Source organism: Marmota monax, unplaced genomic scaffold (assembly GCF_021218885.2).
Source record: "Marmota monax isolate L192 unplaced genomic scaffold, Marmota_monax_Labrador192_F-V1.1 WCK01_AAM20220418_F8-fsc00444, whole genome shotgun sequence".
NCBI lineage: Eukaryota > Metazoa > Chordata > Mammalia > Rodentia > Sciuridae > Marmota > Marmota monax.
In genome coordinates, this window is record NW_026692644.1 from 436455 (window position 1) to 444849 (window position 8395).

Consider the following 8395-nt stretch of genomic DNA (forward strand, 5'->3'; position numbering starts at 1 on the left):
TTTTCTCTCATATGTGAAAGGTATAGAAGGAAAAGTAAATGAAAGACAGATGGGAATCTCATAAAAATCATAGGGAGATCCGTAGAAGAAAGGGATCAAGGGGAGAGAGGCAGAGAAGGCAGGGAGAAGTTCTAGGGAGTGATGCCAGCCATATCCTATGGTTATATTTTGTGCTTATACAAATATTTAACAACAAATGTACAACTGTACATTCTGTACAACTGTAACACACCAATTAAAATGGAGAAAGAGATAAAATCATATAAGCTACTATTACACATTTGTTATCTGAGTCATACATATACTTACATAAAAATTCATTTAACAAAAGCTCTGTAGGATTAACCATTTGTTCTAAACAAATGCTAATATACTAAATTTCCTTTATTCTCCTCTTATTTTGTCATATTTATTACTTAGTTTTTTTTTAAATTCATTTTTATTCAAGCAGTGCATTTTTATGGAGAAAGAGAACCAAACTTCAAATGATTTCATTTTGTTAGGGTTGTTACCCCCAAACCAAACTGGCCTACTTCTCTTGCTCCTGATCATCTCTGTGTTTGTTCTCGCCTGTTTGGGGAACTCAGGAATGACTGCCCTCATCTTCTTGTACCCACGGCTCCTGACCCCCATGTACTTTCTCCTCAGCCAGCTCTCCCTCAGAGACCTGATGTACATCTCCTTCACAGTCCCCAAGATGGCCATCAACTTCCTGTCTGGACAGAAGAGCATCTCCTTCATGGGCTCTGGTGTGCAAAGCTTCTTATTCCTGACCATGGCCAGCTCAGAAGATTTAATCCTGGCTTCCATGGCCTATGACCACTTTGTGGCCATCTGTTTTCCCCTCCACCATCCTATACATGTGAGTAAGATGATGTGTGGGAATATGATTTTATGCCCTTCATCTTCCTTACTTCAGGTCCAGGGCCATCAATCATTTCTTCTGTGAAGTTCCTGCCATGTTGCCCTTGGCCTGTGGGGACACCTGGGTCTATGACACATGGTGTTTGTGAGCACAAGCCTGTTTCTCCTTGTTCCTTTCCTTGGCATCACTGTGTCCTGTGGATGGGTCCTTTTTGCTGTCTCCCATATGCACTCAAAAGACAGAATAAGAAAGGCCTTCACCACGTGTGCCACACATTTAACTCTGGTGGCACTTTACCATACACCTTTTGTTTACACTTATCTCAGTGATACTGCCAGTTATAAGTGATGAGTTCTGCTCCTTCAGATGTTGAACTATAACATTAGAGAAGTGCGCCAAGACAAGAATATAAAGCAGGGTTTACTTAAAAAGGGGGTAACAGACTTCTCCAGGAGGGAGAAGGGGGCTATAGCTGGTATCCTGGTATGGCAAGAAGTAAGGGTGTTTTTCCTTTTTATGTGTCCTAGGCTTCCTTTGTTTTACCCTCTTCCCCCTTTTCCTTCTTGTGTATGTGACTAGGCCCAGGAAATGCTTGGTGGGATGGCCAAAAGGTGGGAAGCCAGTCTGGAGGGGCCATGGAAGAGTGATCTGGGCAAGAAGGACATGTAATTAGTAACTCCCTGTAGGGAGTGACAATTCCTGGGATAGGTTACCTTAGCAATAGGTTGGAGCAGGGGCAGGTTCTTGATAAGTTTGGATAAAGGGCTCTGTAGGAATTAACATTTCAATTCCTCCATCCTGTAGAATCTGACTCTTGCCTATATACCAAATTCTGGCTTCATTTTCCCCTCTAATTTTAGAAACTCCTTACTGCTGTGAGGAAAAGGGACAACGATCATCTGGCTGCTTTGAGCTGAGAGGGATGATGTGAAATGCCGCAAGCAGTTTGAAGTTTCCTTTTAGAAGTCAGGTTGAATTGAAGTCTGTTTGGGGAAGAACAGTTTGTAAAGTTATTTCAGGGCAGGTGCTTCTATAAGAGATAAACAAAAAGACATGAGTACTAAAATGAGATTAATACAAAATAAATGTTGCAACATCTGGAACATGTCAATGAATATCATGAAAATAATAGAAGGTCTTTCACCCAGAGGTTTGAGGGTTAGGTTTTCTCCATAACTAGACTGGAGAGGACAAGGCCTTTATTTGGGAATGTAAATCTTTAACATTGTGTGTTATCAGGAATTAAAGCACAACATTTAACTTTTAATGTCACAGAGGGTTACCCTTTAAGATGTAGTTAAGTTACTCAATGTCATTTAATTTTGTAAAGTCTTTCTACTTGTATGACTTCTATGTTTAGTAGAGATCCCTTTATTTCTGTTACTTAGGGCTAGATAATCATACTATCCCTAAGTAACAGAAATAAAGGGATCTATTAAGCTTACCTGTGTAGGTTAGGAATATCTATAGGCCTTAAACTAACTAAAAACTTCTGACTCTGGTAATTTCTCTTGATAGTTATCAGGCATTCTTCCTAAGAATCTCTTGTAATCTTTTGTAGCTTCCAGTTTTACTTATTCTTGGGGGTAACACAAGTGTATATATCTTAAGTTACATTTAACTTTCTTTCTTTCTTTTTTTTAATGCCAAGAAATGGCTGTGTTTTGGTTTAACTGTTTTTGCTAGGTATTTAAAATCATGCTGGTCAAAATTGACTTCCTACCTACTGTTAAGAGTCAGGTGAGTTTCCATGGAAGTCACTAGTGTGAATCTTGAGAGCAGCTTCTTATCTCTGTTAGTGCCATTTGTGCTAGAATGGTTCACATTCTTGCTGACCATGTGAGTTCTCTTGGAAGTATCATAGATGTCTACCTTCTCCAATGACCCTCGTCCTCTTCATAGCAAGTGCACCAATTGGCTTTTTGTTCTCCAGTGGTCACATTAATCTCCCTGATCAGGAGGTTGTGTGGCCCAGAGTTGCAAAGCTCTTCAGAGAAGTTCCCTTGTTCCCTGGATTCAGACTGATTTAGAGTACAAGAGCCAAATATTGGATTTCTTGGCCCTTTTAATTTAAGTCTAATTTTTAAGTCCTCATCTTAAAGATCCAGCAAGTCAGTTTCACCCATCTTAAAGTAAGAGTACTGGGCTTTAACTTCAATGTCTATAATCTTACAGTCATTGACCCCTTTTATTAATTGGGGTCTGTATTTTCCTATGTGTCCTGAAGGTGTGGTTTATTATCTTAAATTAATCCAGGTTGTGTGTTCTTGAAGCAATACCTCTGCAAAATATTAAAAGGCAACAGTTACATCATTTATAAAGAGAATGCAAAATGAAATTAACAAATGTAAAAACATATTTAGATCATATAATATCTATCTTGAATTTTTGCTGAGTTATACATTATATCCTTTTTAGGTCAATTTGAGGTGGCTAAGGGAACAAAAGCATCAGGCAAACTGTGTGTGTGAAAGAACAAGCAATCAGGTGCCAATAGACACGCAGTGATCATGCCTCATATAACCATCTGTCAATCAGCGGGGTCTCCTGATCAATCCTGGAAGGACACAGATTTCAGCAAGATTCCTTAACCAACCCCAGGAGGACAAGGGACTTGAACAACCTCCCTTTCCTGTCCCAATTCCTCCCTTCCTGCCCTACACTCAATAAAATTCCAATCTGGCTGAGCCTGGGCATGAGTCCCCCAGACCTGCTCTGTTGGACTGGAGGGTCTTGCCCAGGAGTGAATATCAATAAAACCTTGTTCAGCTGCCTTTAATCTGCTTCATTTTGATCACCAGTGCCTGACCTTACAATCCCCTGTTTGAGACCACAGTAATTCTTACAACAAAAATCAATCCTTTTAACACAATTTCAATTAACTGAAGTGTGGCCGACTTTGGAGTCATTCTGCTGTGTAATAAGGTGGGTGGGCAGAGCCTTATCTCAGGTAAGGTGGGCTCTTCATAAATCTTAAGTGTTGTAGTTTTGAAGCTGATTTTTGCTTCTTAAATATCATTTTATAAAGTTTACATATATTGTTTTTTGAGTCTACATGAATTTTAGCTAGAAAAATATATTACATTTAAAAGGTAAATTAAAGAAAAGCTGAGAGCTTTTAACCTTTTTTGTAGAGAAGTAGCAAAATGCTTTTATGTTTAACAATATTAACCTTTAAATTGATTAGGCTCTAATTTGCTTCAAAATATATTGAAATTTTACACCAGTGTAAGAGTTAACATAAAACTTTATGCATCTTATTGATAACAAGTCCAGTTATAGATCAGTAAGCCATATAAATAAATCCCCAATAAAATTTGTAATCCTTATAAGTCTAAAATTACCATACAACTTTAATTTGGAGAACACCAGCTTGATTATATATATATATATTCAATTCTTCTACATTAAACACTTGTATATCTGGAAGATATGAACACAGTTAATATACAAAGAGGAGTAATAGCACTACAATTACATTGATGTTTTTATATTAACCAAGTTAACTTTTTTAAAAAAATCTAGACTTTGTAAAAGTGCAATATTCCAAAATAACAATTGTTTAACCAGAGTTGTATGAATCTTAATTTCTTTAAACGTAAATGTTCTAAAAAATAAAACTTAACAGACACCATGCTAGTAAATTAATGTTTTAAGAAATTTCTTGTCACTTTAACATATAGATTAATCTTTAGTTTGTATCAATATATCAACATTTGACCTTAGGGAAAAAACTTAAATAGGTTTGAATGATTGTTCCATATATGTAAATAACCAACTTAATATCATACAAACTTGTTGAAATTTGCTCTTTATTTACAAGATGTTCTTTATCACTTACTTAGACTCTTTTTGTTTATTTCATCAAATGATGACTTTCTTACCCCCAAACACCTACTTTTCCTTCTATTGAATATAGTTTTCATATCTAGAACCTTTTAATTTCTCTTTCCCATCTGTTAACCTCCTTTTCTGTTCACAATTTGAAAAATTCCTTGTAAATTTCTGAATTTAGACTCCATTTTAATGAGAAGAAATACTTTATGTAATTTACAGTACTCTAATTAAAAACACAGTTGAAATTTTAGGGTCCCTTTTGTATACAGAATCACAACTGTTTACCATGTTATGAAAATATACGCAATTCCCTTAAATAGAATTATATCTGTTGGGACTTTAAACTGTTAGTAATCTTGTTTTCAGTGATGACAAAGCAATTTTAAACTCTTTTTTTATTGTTCAATTTGTAAAAACACCAATAATGCTACTCAGGGGATTTTAAGGAGTTAAGAGTACTTGATGTTATAATTCAACAGTTGACATTTTAACCTTGTAAATTAATCAGATGTCTAACAAACACATTTATGAGAAATCCTAACTCAAAATTAACTTACTTATTTTTACCAAAATATCAGACAAGTGTATTGATCAGTATTAGCCATCTCTCCCTTGTTGAAGAAAAGTCCCAGAAACAATGGATATTTAACTTTTATAAATATCAACATTTTATTAGTTCCTTGAACAACTAGAGAGACTTGTGGGTTAAGTAATTTCAAAGATATCTTTACTTTTATTTGTTTACCCAATCTAAACTGAACCTTCTTAAATCATGTGAATTAAGGTATTTGGATCCTTTTTTTAAAATTTATGAGCACTCCTTATCTGTCTATTCATAATGTATGGATGCACACACATGTGGACAGACAACACAAAACACAGTATGCACACACACAAAAGTGAAAGCCTTGTAGCTTTCCCCAGGTGAATCTCCCTTGTGATGTTATAGATGTTTAAATAAATAAATACATAAATTTTTAAAAACCTCTTTGGTTGAATAAAAAATAGGACTGATCACAAAAACTATTTTAGGTTTGTAGAATCAAAATTATGAGCTAAAAAATACAGAATCTAAGAAAAATTAAGACTCCTACCCAAAAAAAAAAAAAAAAAGACACGGCTGGTAACTATTTTAGTAAATTACTGTACAATTAACCTTTTGGTTTAGTCTAGTAAAAGTTCAGGTAAAAGACACTTTTTCCTTTTTCCCCCCTTGGGCCTCAGATTAGGCTCCTACTAAACCTGCAGTCTTCTTCCATTTACATTTCAATGTAAGTCCTGGCTAAGACCTGGAAAGAGCTCAGGAAAACCACTGTTCTGAGCAGAAACCTCATGTCCAAGGCATTTTAACCATTTTTGCTAGTTGGTAACCCACAGGTCTGGATGTCAAAAATTATGATACCTTATTTTCCATTATTTTTGAGACCAAAGCTACTATGTTAAGCTGCTTACTGAGATAAGCTACTGTCTGTTGAGTGGGTCCATTCTCTTGTGTGACATTCCTAGGGCTATTCCTCCTCTCTCAGTGACAAACAGGTTAAATTTTGCTTTATAGGTAAGTTGAGCACAGGGTCTTGAAGTAAGTCCCCTTTTCAATGTCTGGAAACTTTTACAATGTTTTGGTTCCCATATCAGGGCAATTGTTACTTGGTGTAGAATTCCTTTAATGAGGCTGTAAAAAGGCTTAGCCATTTCCCCATTCCCAGAAATCTAAAGCCTGTAGTATCCAGTATCCCTAGGTAGCCTCTGAGTTGCCTTGTGGTCTGGGGTAGAGGGTATTTTCCTGTGGGGTTACTCTTTCCTGTCCTAGCTTGCAGGTTCCTTGAGATAGCTATAATTCTAAAGTAGGAAACAGGTGGGTTGGTGGGGCCAGGGAGGAGTGATTCAGTCAGGAAAGGGGTGTAATTAACAACTCCCTGTATGGAGTGACAATCCCTTGGACAGGTTACCTTAGCAATAGGTTGGAGCAGAGGCAGGTTATTGATAAGAGGAGGAGGAAGGGCTCTGAAGGAATTAACATTTCAATCTCTCCATTCTCTGGATCTGATCCTTGCTTATCTGCCTATCTAATTCTGGCTTCTTCAGGCCCAGGAGTCTTGGCTTATCAGCAGAGCATGAGAATCTAGCTGTCTTCTACACCATTATCACTCCCAATGTGCAATCACATCACCTACAGCCTGAGGGACAAGGAGGTCCTGGGGGCTACAGGAAGAGTATGTGAAGTGTTCAACCCCAGGAAGAAGTGAGCATGACTCTCCCTGTGTTGAACCCTGATGCAAAGAAAAGACCACCGACTCCAATTTTAAATCAATTAAAGCAAACTTGTATTTGTGTACACAAAGAGAGCTGATCAGTGGCTGTCTCTCTTAACGTGGGCTAGAGAGCAGCCCCCCAGCTCTTCAGGAAACAGGTTTTATAGCACAAAAAATTGCAAAGGGGAGGTATCTTGAGAACTTATAGTTAACAAGATTTTGACAAGCATAATACAAAAGCAGATAGCAGGTTAGTGATCTGCACGGCATGATATTTCAAGGTGGGGAATAAACTCAGATCCCAACATCAGAATTTATGAGGTGCTGCTGAGGTTTCAGAAGGGTTGTTATCTGGTCAAGGGGAGCCAGGATTTATCAATTGCCACTAAGGTTTCAGAGAGGGTTGTTATATGGGCAGGGAAAGCCAGGCATGGGAGAGTTCAAGTCATGGGCAGGAATTCCAAACAAGTTTAGAAATTGCAATAATTTATAGTAAAACAGAAATTAACTTTTCATGACTTTGTGACAAGACGGCTCCCAATCTTAAGGTGGAATTAGGCTGGGTTCATCACCTGCTTCTCTCTGTTGTGTTGCTCCATGCTGACTAGCACACTCTGGAGCAGAGATGACCAAGAGAATTATGATGTGATTTCACATATGTAATTAATTTCTAGTAAGATGTTTATTAGTAAAATTAATTTAATATAGTGATCATTATAAACAAATATAAAAATAATTAATGAGTTTACTGGAATACATTAAAATCCATGTTAATATGAATGATATAGATATTAACCATAATTTATGTCATTATAAGTTATCATATATATGATATGTGCTTATATATTAGTTAATGTTCTAATATTCATACTGATGTTGATATGTTACCGCATCTACAAGCTTCACATAAAATTATTATTGTTGTAGACTTTGTTTTGCTTCTATTTTGTCAATTCTGTGTGTAATTCATACTAGCCCCCAAGTCCCAGCAACATGGACTATAAACTCTTCTAGTGACCCACAAACACAGGAGGCCACTGTCCAAATAATCACAGGGTTTCTGGGAGACTCAAAGTCTTCTCCTTCAGGGAGGGAGAGGGTGAGTCACACCTTCCACAGCCCATAGTCACAACCCTGAGAAAAACCAGCTTTTCAAGTTCAGACCCTTTCCTGCCTGGTGGACTGGACCCTCACTTATCACAGAAGCTACCACAACCCAGTCACCCTGCCAACCAAACACCAAGACCACCAAAAGAAAGCTTGATGAAGATGTCAAAGGGTGATAAACAAAATGAGGGGGCAGAAAATTGAGGCATATTCAGGGACATACTGTCCTCAGTGAGCACCTCTTCATCTCTTGGAGAAAGAGTAAAAGCGTCTTTGGCTGCTCAATTGGAACTTAGTCTTGTTTCTGCTTCCAAAATTCCAAGAAGGAAAAACA

At 37.2% G+C, this 8395-nt stretch overlaps 1 pseudogene; it reads left to right on the plus strand.

Moving 5' to 3' along the window:
- Positions 1 to 460: 460 nt before the first annotated feature.
- Positions 461 to 7064, plus strand: LOC124093775 (olfactory receptor 2L13-like; annotated as a pseudogene).
- Positions 7065 to 8395: the final 1331 nt, after the last annotated feature.